Here is a 14085-nt window from a genome sequence, read left to right as displayed (position 1 = left end):
TTAAGGAAATTATGTAGTGTGTGTACGTGTATAGTATGTGTGTGTGTGTGTGTGTATGTATATATACATATATCAGAGTTTTGTGTCTAAATTTTTTAACCTAATTCATCATGAATATTTAACCAAGTTCTTAAATATTCTTGGGGAAATTTTACTTACCATATAAGATCACACATGGGAATGTTCCAGAATGAATTTGCCATTCACTTTGTTTAAACATTTTGCTATTTCAGCTTTTCACTGTAGCATATACGTTTGTAGTATACATGTTTGTAGAACATCTTATTTTTTTTTACTGTTTGAAAGATTAATCTATATAGAATTACTGAGTTAAAGGAGAAAATTATTTAATAAATATCGATGGAATAATGCAAACATTTTTTAAAAAGCAATTTAACATATATTGCATATGAAATATAGAATAGAGACAGAAGAAAACAAATAAACAGGGAAAGAAAAAGAAGGAAAGGGAGGGAGGGAGGGTGGAAAGAAATAAAGAAGGAAAATAGAAGAGAAAAAAGAGAAGGAAGAAGAAAGAGAAGGAGGAGAAGAAAATTCCAAGGTTTGTCTCACAGGGAAAGAATAAACCTGACACTTCTTCCTTGAATGAAACTATAAAAATAACAGCACCTCTAAAACAATGCAAGGTGAAGCCACATCAAGCAGAGATCAACAAGAAATAGTACTATTCCAGACAAGGAGACAAGGCAAAGACAGAAATTCACTGCTATCTTGAGGATACGTTCTTCTACACACACACCATCATGGGATGAGGAGACATTTGGAGGGGTCAGAAATTCCTGAGAAAGATTTAAATTTTATATTGACCTGAAAAGAACTGTTTAAGATGATACAGGCTAAGTTAATTTGAATAAGCTAACTTAAGCTCTTTTTCTACTCATAGAAGGAGTGGAGGTTTAAAGAAGTAAGAAATTGGCTTAAAAAATAGGGAAAGCTACATTTCAGTACCCATGTATTTCTGATGGGTAAAATTATGTACACTATAGTCAGCTTTTTTTCCCCCATTATTTTTAAAGCATAGTTGACAAAAATTGCATATAGTTGTATGACTTGATATTTTGATAAATATATACATTGTGAAATCACCTTCATGGTTCATAGCCTTGTCATAGCGAAGGAGCTTACATAACTCAATAAAGCTATGAGCCATGCCATGCAGGGTCACCCAAGATGGACAGATCATAGTGAAGTGTTCTGATAAAATGTGATCCACTAGAGGATGGAATGGCAAACCACTTCAGTAGTCTTACCAAGAGAACACCATGAAAATGCAAAAAGATATGACCCTGGAAGATGATCTCCCAGGTCAGAAAGTGTCCAATATGCTACTAGGGAAGAGCAGAGGGCAATTATGAATAGCTCCAGAAAGAATGAAGCAGCTGGGCCAAAGCAAACATGACCCTTAGTTGTAGATGTGAAAGTAAAATCCAATGCTGTAAAGAACAATACTGCACTGGCACCTGGAATCTTAGGTCCATGAACCAAGGTAAATTGGACATGGTCAATCAGGAGATGGCAAGAGTGAACATCAACATCTTAGGAATTAGTGAACTAATATGGATGGGAATGGGTGAATTTAATACAGATGACCATTATATCTACTACTGTGGGCAAGAATCCTTTAGAAGAAATGGAGTAGGCCTCATAGTCAACAAAAGAGCCTGAAATGGAGTATTTGGGTGCAATCTTATAAACAAAGGAATGATCTCGGTTTGTTTCCAAGACAAATCATTCAACATCACAGTAATCCAAGTCTATGTCCCAACCACTCATGCCAAAGAAGCTGAAGTTGGATGGTTCTGTGAAGACCTACAAGATCTTCTTGAACTAACCTCCCCCAGCCAAAAAAAGTCCTTCTCATCATAAGGGATTGGAATGCAAAAGTAGGAAGTCAAGAGATACCTGGAGTCACAGGCAAATTTGGCCTTGGAGTACAAAAGGAAGCAGGGCAAGGCTAACAGAGTTTTGTCAAAAGAATACGCTGGTCATAGCAAACACCCTCTTCCAACAACACATGAGAAGACTCTACATGTGGACATCACCAGATGGTCAATACCAAAATCAGATTGATTGTATTCTTTGCAGCCAAAGAAGGAGAAGCTATATACAGTCAGCAAAAACAAGAACTGAAGCTGACTGTAGCTCAGATCATTAGCTCCTTATTGCAAAATTAAGGCTCAAATTGAAGAAAGTAGGGAAAACCTCTAGGCCATTCAGGTATGACCTAAATCAAATCCCTTATGATCATACAGAGGCGGTGACAAATAGATTCAAGAGATCAGAACTGGTAGAAAGAGTGCCTGAAGAACTATAGACAGAGGTTCTTAACGTTGTACAGGAGGCAGTGACAAAAGTCATCTCAAAGAAAAAGAAATGCAAGAAGAGTGGTTGTCTGAGGAGGCTTTACAAGTAGCTGAGGAAAGAAGAAAAGCAAAGAGCCCTGAGGAGGAAGGGAAAGATATACCCAAGTGAATGCAGAGTTCCAGAGAATAGCAAAGAGAAATAGAAAGGCTTTCCTAAGTGAACAATGCAAAGAAATAAAGGAAAACAATAAAATGGGAAAGACTAGAGATCTCTTCAAGAAAATTGGAGATATCAAGGGAATATTTCATGCAAGAATGAGCACTATAAAGGACAGAAATGGTAAGAACCTAACAGAATCAGAAGAGCTTAAGAAGAGATGGCAAGAATACACAAAACTATAGGAAAAAATCTTAATGACCCAGATAATCATGATACTGTGGGCACTCATGTAGAGCCAGACATCCTGAAATGCTAAGTCAAGTAGAGCTTAGGAAGCATTTCTAGTAACAAAGCTAGTGGTGGTAATGCAATTTCAGCTGAGCTATTTAAAAACCTAAAAGATGATGCCGCACTCAATATGTCAGCAAATTTGGAAAATTCAGCTGTAGGTACAGGACTGAATAAGGTCAGTTTTCATTCCAACCTTAGATATGCAGATGATACCACACTAATGACAGAAAGTGAAGAGGAACTAAAGAGCCTCTTAAGAGGGTGAAAGAAAGAGGAGAGTGAAAAGGCTGGTTTAAAACTCAAATTTCAAAAAACTTAAGATCATGGCATCTGGTCCCATCACTTCATGGCTAACACATGGGGAAACAGTGGAAACAGTGACAGATTTTACCTTCTTGGGCTCCAAAGTCACTGTAGATGGTGATTGCAGCCATGAAACTAAAAGATGCTTACTCCTTTGAAGAAAAGCTATGACAAATCTAGAGAGTATATTAAAAAGCAGAGACATCACTTTGCTGACAGTGGTCCATATAGTCAAAGCTATGGTTTTTCCAGTAGTCATGTACGAATGTCAGAGCTGGACTATGAAGAAGACTGAGCACCAAAAAATTGATGAATTTGAATTGGGATGCTGGAAAACATTCCTTAAAGTCCCTTGGGCAACAAGGAGATCAAATCAGTCCATCCTAAAGGAAATCAACCCTGAATATTCATGGGAAGGACTGCTGTTGAAGCTGAAACTTCAATATTTTGGCCACCTGACTTGAAGAAGAGATTCATTGGAAAAGACCCTGATGTTGGGAAAGACTGAATGCAAAAGAAGAGAGTGGCAGAATGTGATGGTTAGATAGCATCACTGACTCAATGGACTTGAATTTGAGCAAACTCTGGGGGACAGTAAAGGACAAGAAAGCCTGGCGTGCTGCAGTCCATAAGGTCACAAAGAGTCCAACTTGACTTAGTGACTGAACAACAACAATGATATACTGTGAAAAAACCACCTACAGTTAACTTTTTAAACACTTCAATATATATGGTTCTTAAGAAAATGCTAATAAAATACTAAGAAAACTGCTAGAAAATGATTGAAAAGAAGAAAAAACATGCAGACATTATCAAATGCTGACAGGTTGTGGTAGTAAAAAGTACTCTTATTCTGCTGGTGACAGTCTAATTTAGTAAAATAACTGGGGAAAACTTATCAGTATCTTCTAAAACTTGACATATATAATCCTCACAATTCAGCAATTACATTCCTGTGTATAGATCCAACAGAAATGTTTACCAAAGAGCATATATGAAAGTGTTCAGAGTTGTGCTATTTGCAATTGTAAAAAGAAAGGAAAACAATATCAATCTACAAAAACATGAAAAGATTGAGGTATATATATATTTAAACATCCCATCCTCAGATTTCCATCACCTCCTCCCTCACTCAAAATTCCCTCACACCTTCCCTCACTCAGAATTCCCTTGGACATGTCTTCTCTCAGAACTTCCTCTCATTCTTCTTTTAAAATTCCCTGTTCACCCTTCTTACCTCAGAATTCCCTCACTCTCCTTCTTTCAGAATGCCCTCGCACCCTCTGTCACTCAAAATTGCCTCTGAAACCTTTCTTCTTTCAGAATTCCCTCTCATTCTTTTTTTTTTTTAATTCCCTGCTCACTCTCCTTCTCTCCGAATTCTCTCACACCCTCCCTCCCTCAAATTCCCCTTTACCCTCTACCTCAATCAGAACACCATCACAGACTCCCTCACTCAGAATTCCTTCTCACCTTTCTTCTCTCAGAATTCCCTCTCACTCTTCTTATCTCACAATTTCCTCTCACTCTCCTTCTCTCAGAATTCCTTCTCATCCTCCTTCTCTCAAAATTCCCTCTTACCTTTCTTCTTTCAAAACTCCCTCTCACTCTCCTTCTCTTACAATATCCTCATACCTTCTCTCACTCAAAATTCCCTCTTACATTTCTGCTCTCAGAATTCCCTCTCATCTTTCTTCTTTCATAATTCCCTCATTCTCTCCTTGTCTCACAATTACCTCACATTCTCCCTTCTCTCAGAAATCCCTCACACCCTCCCTCACTCAGATTCCCTCCTACCCTACTTCAGCCAGAATACCATCACATACTCCCTCACTCAGAATTCCCTCTCACATTCTTTCACTCAGAATTCCCTCTCACACTCTTTCTCTCAGAATTTCCTCACTCCCCTTCTCTCAGAAAGGCCTCTCACCTTCCTTCTCTCACAATTTCCTCACAATCACTCTCACTCAGAATTCCCTCTCACCTTTCTTCTTTCAGAATTTCCTCTCACTCTCCTTCTCTCAGAATACCCTCTCACTTTTCCTCTCTCAATTTCCTCACACCTTTCTTCTCTCTCTGTTTCCTCACACCTTCCCTCTCTCCGAATTCCTTCACAGCCTCCCTCTCTCAGATTTTCCTCTCACTTTCCTTCTCTCACAATTCCCTCTCACTCTCCTTCTTTAAGAAATCCCCCACTTGTCTCTCTGAGTTTTCTCACACCCTTCCTCTCTCAGAGTTTACTCTCTTGAACTAACCTCTTAGAACTAATAAGAGAACTAATAAGAACCTCTAAGAACCTCTTAGAACTAACCTCTTGAACTAATTCTCTTCCTCTCAGAATTCTTTGTCACCTATCCTCACCTATCCTCACCCAGAATTCCCTCACACACTCCTTCTCTCAGAAATTTCTCGTACTCTCAGACACTCAGAATTCCCTCTCACCTTTCTTCTCTCTGAAATCCCTTTCATTCTCTCAGAATTCCCTCACACCCTCCCTCACTCACTCAAAATTCCCCCTCACATACCTTCTCTCAGAATTCCTTCACTCTCCTCTTACAATTTCTCACTCTCAATCTCTCAGAATTTCATCTCACTTTCCTTTCTTCACAAATCTCCTTAGCTTTCTTCTCAGAATTCCCTCTCACTCTTCTTTTAAAATTTCCTATCACTCCTTCTCTCAGAATTCCCTCTCAATTCCCTCTCACTGTCATTCTCAGAATTTCCTCCCACTCTCCTTCTCTCGCAATTCCCTCTTAGGATCCTTCATTCAGAATTCCCTCTCTCCTCCACCCCCTCAATCAGAATGCTGCCACACACTGCCTCACTCAGAATTCCTTCTCGTTCCCTGACTCAGTATTCCATCTGAACTTTCTTCTCTCAGAATTCCTTCTCACTCTCATACTCTCAGAATTTCCTCTTGCTCTTCTCTTTTTAAAATTCCCTTTCATTCTCCTTTTCTCAGAGTTTACTCACTGTTCTTCTCTCAGAATTCCCTTATAAACATTCACTCAAAATTCCGTCTTACCTTTCTGCTCTCAAAATTCCCTCTCATCTTTCTTCTTTCACAATTCCCTCATGCTCTCCTCTCACAACTACTTCACACTCTCCTCTAAGAGTTTCTTCACACCCTCTCTCACTCAGATTCCCTCTTACCTACCTCATTCAGAATACCACCACACACTCTCTCCCTCAGAATTCCTTACCTTTCTTCTCTTAAAATTGCCTCTCACCCTCCTGCTCTCAGAATTCCCTCATCTTTCTTCTTTCAGAATTCCATCTCACTCTCCTTCTCTTAGAATTTCTTGTCATTCTCTTTTCCTCAGAATTCCCTCACAATCTCCCTCTCTCAGGATTCCCTCACACTCCTTTCACAATTCTCTCACACCCTTCCTCATTCAGATTTCCTCTTACCCTACCTCATTCAGAATAAATCACACACTTCCTTGCTAGAATTCCCTCACATTCTTTTTCTTAGAGTCCTTTACCCACTCTCTCACTCAGAAATCCCTCTCACATTTCTTCTCTCGGAATTCCCTATCACTCTCCTCTCAGAATTCTCTCTCATTTTCTTCTTTCAGAATTCTCTCTCACTCTCCTTCATTCACAATTCCCTCTCTCCTTTCTTCTTTCAGAAATCCCTCTCATTCTCCTTCTCTCAGAATTTCTTCCCACTCTCCTTCTCTCAGAATTCCCTCACATCCTCTCTCACTCAAAATTCTCTCTCACCTTTCTTCTCTCAGAATTCCTTCTCACTTTTCTTCTTTCAGAACTCCCTCACACTTTCTCTCACTCAGATTCCCTCTTACCCTACTGTGCTGCTGTGCTTAGCACCCTTTCTCTTTAAGAATTCACCCTCATTCTCCTCCTCTCAGAATTCCTTGTCACCTTCCTTCACTCAGAATTCCCTTGCATTCTGCTTCTCTCAGAAATCCCTTATCCTTCCCTTGCTCAGCATTCCCTCTCATAGTTTCTCTCAAAATTCCCTCTCACTCTCCTTCTTTTACAATTCCCTCACCCTTCTTTCAGTATTCCCTCTCACTCTCCTATTACAATTCCCCCACTCTCCTTCTCTCAGAATTTCTTCTAACTCTCCCTCTCTCAGAGTTTTCTCATACATCCTTTTCTTAGAATTCCCTTTCACCTATCCCTTCTCTCATAATTCCTTCATACCCTCCATCACTAGGAATTACCTCACACCCTCCCTCATTATGATTTCAATCTCAGGTTCCTTCTCTCAAAATTCTCTCTTGTGTTTTTTCTCTCAGAATTCCCTCACACCCTTTCTCTCTCATAATTCCTTCTCACCTCTTCTCTCAGAATTCCCTCTCAGTCTCCTTTTCTCAGTATTCCCACTCACTGTCATTTTCTCAGAATTCCCTCTCATCATTCTTCACTCAGAATTCTCTCTCACCCTCCTTCTCTCAGAATTTCTTTTTACCTTTTCTCTCTCAGAGTTTTATCACACCTTTCTCCTCTCAAAATTCCCTCTCAGTCTCCACTCAGAATTCCCTCACACTCTCCCTTACTCATAATTCCCTCTTTTCCTTCCTTCTCTCAGTATTCCTTCTCACTCTCATTTTCTCAGAATCCCCTCTCATCCTCCTCCTCTCACTCTTTCCTCACATTCTCCCTTACTCAGAATTCCCTCACATCTTTCTTCTCTCTAAATTCTCCTCTCCTTAACTTCTCTTACTCTCCTTCTCTCACAATTCCCTCACAGCCTCCCTCACTCAGAATTCCCTCTCACTTTCTTTCTGAATTCCCTCTCATCTTTCTTCACTCAGAATTCCTTCTCATTCTCTTTCTCTCACACCCTCTCTCCACCTCACTATTCTCTGCCCCCTTCTTTTCTCAGAATTTCCTCACCCTCCTTCTCTCAGAAATCCCTGACACCCTCCTTCACTTGGGCTTCCCTAGTGGCTCAGAGGTAAGGAATCTGCAGTGGCTCAGAGGTAAGGAATCTGCCTGCGTTTAATGCAGGAGATTCAGGTTTGATCCCTGGAGAGGAGAGATGCCCTGAAGAAGGAAATGGTGACCCACTCCAGTGTTCTTGCCTGGGAAATCCCTTAGACAGAGGAGCCTGGAAACAAAAAAAGTGTGGCACATAACTTAGGGACTTTACAACAACAACAATTCCCTTACTTAGAATTCCTTTTCACCTTCCTTCTTTCAGAATTCCCTCTCATTTTCCTTCTCTCATATTTCTCTCACACCCTCTCTCACTGAGCATTCCCTCACATCCTCCTTTCCTGAGAATATCTTCACTTGCCTTCTCTCAGAATTCCCCTTTTCTCTCAGAATTCCTTCACACTGTCCTCTCTCATAATTATCTCTCACTCTTCTCTCAGAATTCCCTTACACCCTCCCTCACTTAGATTTCCCTCTCATTCTCCCTGTAGCAGTAAGAGGGAACTCTTACTCCCTTTCTCTCAGAATTAACTCTCACCTTTATTTTCTCAGAATTCCCTCTCACTTTCCCTCTCTGAGTTTCCTAGGAGCTTCCTTCCCTCAGAATTCCCTCACATCCTCCCTTTCTCAGAGTTTCCCCTCACCCTCCTTCTCTCAGAATTCCCTCATACTCTCCCTCATAGAGAGCTTTTTCATACCATCCAGTCAGAGTTCTCTGACTCCCTTGCTATAATTTTTCAATATCTTGTCATTTTGTGAAATGAAATCCTCTTTGAAATCAACTATGGCATCAAGAAAACTTGTCCAAGTACTCAAGTTCAATCTGTGTAATCTCAGAACTAGTAATCTTTCTCCATAAAAATCACTGCCAACATATGGAATGAATGTAAGAAACCATGGAGTGATGCCTTTGATCAAAGACATTAATTGACTGAACCTCTGTGTAATCCCTGATTCACTGCATAGAGCTCACAATACAAGGTAAGCAAACATATGATCAAGGGAGAAAAAGTGAGGCAGTTACCAGGGCTTCTGATAAAGGTCCTCTCATTGACAGGGGAAATTTATGCAGCTCAATGGAGAATATAAAATAGACTATTCTCTTGAGAGTAAGTTTAAGAAGTACTTGAAAAGATTTACAAGTTTTCCTTCACAAAACTTACTCAAACTTGGACCTCTATTTGAATATATCATGCTTTGGATTTAAACTGATTATATCTGTCTGTAAATTAGCCCCAGAGACTTTACTGTGTTCCTCAAAGTGATAGAATTGTATGAAGCAATATCAAACTCCTTCAAATCAGATGCTTAGCTGCTGCTGCTAAGTCACTTCAGTCGTGTCCAACTCTGTGCGATCCCATAGACGGCAGCCCACCAGGCTCCCCCGTCCCTGGGATTCTCCAGGCAAGAACACTGGAGTGGGTTGCCATTTCCTTCTCCAATGCATGAAAGTGAAAAGTGAAAGTGAAGTCGCTCAGTCGTGTCCGACTCTTAGTTACCTCATGGACTGCAGCCTATCAGGCTTCTCCATCCATGGGATTTTCCAGGCAAGAGTACTGGAGTGGGGTGCCATTGCCTTCTCCGCAGATGCTTAGAGAGAAGGATAAAAAGAGACCCTGTAGGGAAAGTAGGAATCTTGCCCCCAGACAAAATGATCACAATGTAAAGAGACGAGACAGCCTCTGGCACAGATGACCTAGAACATGCTTCCATTTCCAGAAATTAAGCATTATATCGGAATTTGAATCTACAATCCTTATGCTAAATATTGTGTAATTTAGCATGTAAGACAAAGAAGGAATTCTGTGGATGTAATATTGCCTCATTTCCCACATGGTTCATTTTCCTTAGATATATGCCTTTTACATTCACTATGTCTTGGTCTCCTCCTTGCCCCAACATGATCTCTACACTCAATGGTCCACTCAATAAGTATTTATTGAGCATATACTATACTCCTCTACACCCTGAAGATATTAATGTATGTAGTAAGTACCTGTATGCATAGAAATAAACCTTGCAATATGTGTATCAAAATTATTATTACTGACCCATCTTTGGATAGGATTAATTGCTCTCCCTATTTTCTTTATTTTTCACATTTTCTCTAAAGAAAATATATTACTTTCATCATCAAGTATTACAGTAACGATACAATAAGTATGATGAGAGATTAAAATTCAAGAAGTGAAATAGGGGGGAAATCCTAATTACAGAGTTTAAGAGAATTGTGGTTTTTGCTCTGGGGAATCATAGATAAAGGGTTGACTGCTAGCTTTCTGGAGTGACTGAGGAACAGTGACACACAGGAGGAAGTTTCTTTTTTTTTAATTTTATTTTAATTGGTAAATAATTATTCTACAATATTGTGATGGTTTCCACCATACATCAACATGAATCAGCCATAGGAAGAAGTTTTAAACTAGAGCCAAGAGACTTGACCAGATTCCTTGTGTAAAGATATTTCTGCTCCACTACTCTGAGCTCCAGACTTTTCTGTTGGTGACAATTCATCTCAAGGCACCTACTGATATATATTATGAAATGCTCAGTTCATTATTGCTTGAAAGGAAATAGAGAGACACACAGAACAGGGTACTAGAGAAGGACAAAGCTCTACCCTCATTTTTACGGTTTCTCTAGTTTTTTTAAAGGCTAAACCAGGGAAAGGCAACTTTTATTTTAATATTTGCCATCCAACACTAGTATTTCACACAAACATAAAAAAGAAAATGCGAGGAAGAAAACCAGTCAAATATATATGATCTGCCACAAATACAAAGAAATCCAAAAGCAGCACCAACAAATGAGATTTCCTAGAGTTACAGCATTATGAGCAAGTCTGTCATTAACAAGTCTGAAGAGAAAGCTGATGTTAATCCTGTGGGTCTGTCAAGTTCTCATTTTCTCTGTATGCCTTTTCTTCTTCCACTGTTAAGTCTCCTCTAATTCCAAAGGTATGAAAAAAGAAAACCAATTACCAGGAGAAAATGAGAACAGTGCTGAGAATATTTTTCTCCTTAGATTTTGATTTGTGGCTTTGCGTAACTCAGTTATTTTTAGCCATTGGCTTACAGATATTCGCTTCACTTACACAATTCTTATTGTGTATATCTTTTTCCTTTTTGTTTACAAGGGTTTAAACATAGTATGTGTTATACACCTTGACAGTATACATTGAAAAATTCATATAATCATAAATATGTTTTTTAGATAAAATAAGCAAGCTCAAATCAACCAAAAATTTCCTTATGATAGTTGAATATCTGATGATTTTAACTACAAAATAATGTGTGCCTTATTTCATAAATCAGTTAATTATTAAAACCATCTATTTATGGACCAAAATGAAGGGTTTTATTCACCCAGCTATTATGTAAATTTTTTCTTGCCAACTGTAGCTAAACATTTCTGGTTTATCATTTTCTGGTGCAAATATAATATAGTAAGGGGGATTATAAATGGTAACCTTAATGAGCAACTGTTTAAAATTATTTTCTCACTGAAAATAGTATAAATGCAATTTAATCTTAAGTAAAAATAAGCAAGTTAAAATAAAAATAAGGTCTACTTGTACATTTCAGGTAAAACCCACTACTAAATTTCTAGCTGGGAAAAACTAGAAATACACTGCAACAAAAATAGAAGGCATTTTACGGAAACTTTGGTGGTGTTGTTATTAAAATATTTGCAAATATTGAGATCAACCTATGGGGAAATAAATAAGTACTGGTCTCTATTTGCACCTTTGAGAATAAGAGACACAGCATAATATTACTGTGTCATGCACAGCATGCTTACAAATCATGGACCATCAAAATCAAGAATGCAGACCGTAGATAAAAAGCGGGAGCATCTTGGAATGAGACCTCAGAGATTAAGATCAGAAGAGTCAATACCTTGAGTTATGTGGTTGGGAGGGAAACCTGTGATTTCCTGTTGGCTTTTTATAGGTTTTGAAGTGATCTGTTCTGAACAATCTTCTTCCATGTAGGAGTCAGAGAAACAAACAGTAAAATTCAGTTAAGATCATGCATTATTCTTTTGATTTTTATTACAAAATATTTGAATCAGTATTTCATAGAAAATTTCCCAGTAAGCCTGTTCCCAACTAGTTGAGTCACATTCAGTGTTTATCTTAACATTTATTTGAGTCTATTGAGAGAAGCCTACATTTGCATCTGCAAGAGAAACTGTGAAGAATATAGAGAAATGGAAAATATGCTCCTCAGAAACTTGATGTGCTCAGTAAAACCATCTAGCACTACAACATTTGAGAGCAACAACTGATAAAGCAGCTATGGCCAAGGAATTCAGTTCAGTTCAGTTCAGTCGCTCTGTCATGTCCGATTCTTTGCCGTGGACTGCAGCACACCAGGCTTCCCTGTCCATCATCACCTCCTGGAGCTTGCTCAAACTCATGTCTATTGACTCGGTGATGCCATGCAACCATCTGTCTTCTGTCATCTCCTTCTCCTTCTTTAATCTTTCCCAGCATCAGGAGCTTTTCCACTGAGTCAGTTCTTAACATCAGGGGGCCAAAGTATTAGAGCTTCAGCTTCAGCATCAGTCCTTCCAATGAATATTCAGGATTGATTTCCTTTAGGTTTGACTGATTGGATCTCCTTGCAGTCCAAGGGACTCTCAAGAGTCTCCTCCAGCAAAACAATTCAAAAGCATCAATTTTTTGGCTCTCAGCTGTCTTTATTCTCCAACTCTCACATCCATACATGACTACTGGAAAAACCATAGCTTTGACTAGATGTACCTTTGTTGGCAAAGTAATGTCTCTGATTTTTAATACACTGTCTAGGTTGGTCATAACTTTTCTTTCAAAGAGCAAGTGTCTTTTAATTTCATGGCTGCAGTCACCAACTGCAGTGATTTTGGAGCCCAAGAAAATAAAGTCTGTCACTGTTTCCATTGTTTCCCCATCTATTTGCCATGAAGTGATGGGACCAGATGCCATGATCTTAGTTTGCTGAATGCTGAGGTTTAAGCCAACTTTTTCACTCTCTTCTTTCACTTTCATCAAGAGGCTCTTTAGTTCTTCTTCGCTTTCTGCCATGAGGGTGCTGTCATCTGCATATCTGAGGTTATTGATATTTCTCCCAGCAATCTTGATTCCAGCTTTTGCTTCATGCAGCTTGGCATTGCGCATAATGTATTCGGTATATAAGTTAAATAAGCAGGGTGACAATATATAGGCTTGATGTACTTCCTTCCCAATTTGGAACCAGTCTGTTGTTCCATGTCCAGTTCTAACTGTTGCTTCTTGACCTGCATACAGATTTCTCAGGAGGCAGGTCAGGTGGTCTGGTATTCCCATCTCTTGAAGAATTTTCCACAGTTTGTTGTGATTCACACAATCAGAGGCTTTGGCATAGTCAGTAAAGCAAAAAGTAGATGTTTTTCTGGAACTCTCTTGCTTTTTTGATGATCCAATGGATGTTGGCAATTTGGTCTCTGTTTCCTCTGCCTTTTCTAAATCCAGCTTGAACATCTGGAAGTTCACGGTTCACACACTGTTGAGGCCTGGCTTGGAGAATTTTGAGCATTACTTTGCTAGTGTTGGAGATAAGTGCAGTTGTGCAGCAGTTTGAACCTTCTTTGGCATTGCCTTTCTTAAGGATTGGAATGAAAACTGACCTTTTCCAGCCCTGTGCCCACTGCTGAGTTTTCCAAATTTGCTGACATATTGAGTGCAGCACTTTCACAGCATCATCTTTTAGGATTTGAAATACCTCAACTGGAATTCCATCACCTTCACTAGCTTTATTTGTAGTGATGCTTCCTATGGCCCACTTGACTTCGCATTCTAGAATGTCTGGCGCTAGGTGAGTGATCACACCATTGTGGTTATCTGGGTCACTAAGACTTTTTTTGTACAGTTCTGTGTATTGTTGCCACCTCTTCTTAATATCTTATGCTTCTGTTAGGTCCATACCATTTCTGTCCTTTATTGGTGCTCATTTTGCATGAAACGTTCCCTTGGTATCTCTAATTTTCTTGAAGAGATCTCTAGTCTTTCCCATTCTGTTGTTTTCCTCTATTTCTTTGCATGGATCCTGAGGAAGGCTTTCTTATCTCTCCTTGCTA

General features: G+C 39.2%; 2 long non-coding RNA genes across 2 annotated transcripts; both read right to left on the bottom strand.

Annotated features, from left to right (window-relative positions):
- Window positions 1-4768: 4768 nt before the first annotated feature.
- On the bottom strand, window positions 4769-5452 carry LOC145520389 (uncharacterized). The gene is made up of 2 exons (XR_014064444.1): window positions 5063-5452; window positions 4769-4850 (listed from the first exon to the last, which is right to left on the bottom strand). It is a non-coding gene; the product is annotated as an uncharacterized LOC145520389 (long non-coding RNA).
- A 1190-nt stretch (window positions 5453-6642) lies between these two features.
- LOC145520390 (uncharacterized) lies at window positions 6643-7492 on the bottom strand. Its single transcript, XR_014064445.1, has 2 exons — window positions 7436-7492; window positions 6643-7143 (listed from the first exon to the last, which is right to left on the bottom strand). It is a non-coding gene; the product is annotated as an uncharacterized LOC145520390 (long non-coding RNA).
- Between the last annotated feature and the right edge of the window lie 6593 nt (window positions 7493-14085).

Source organism: Giraffa tippelskirchi, chromosome 9 (assembly GCF_054371585.1).
Source record: "Giraffa tippelskirchi isolate mGirTip1 chromosome 9, T2T-mGirTip1v1.2.pri, whole genome shotgun sequence".
Taxonomy (NCBI): domain Eukaryota; kingdom Metazoa; phylum Chordata; class Mammalia; order Artiodactyla; family Giraffidae; genus Giraffa; species Giraffa tippelskirchi.
The sequence above is the reverse complement of the archived record's forward strand: the minus strand, read 5'-3'. Positions and strand labels throughout refer to the sequence as shown.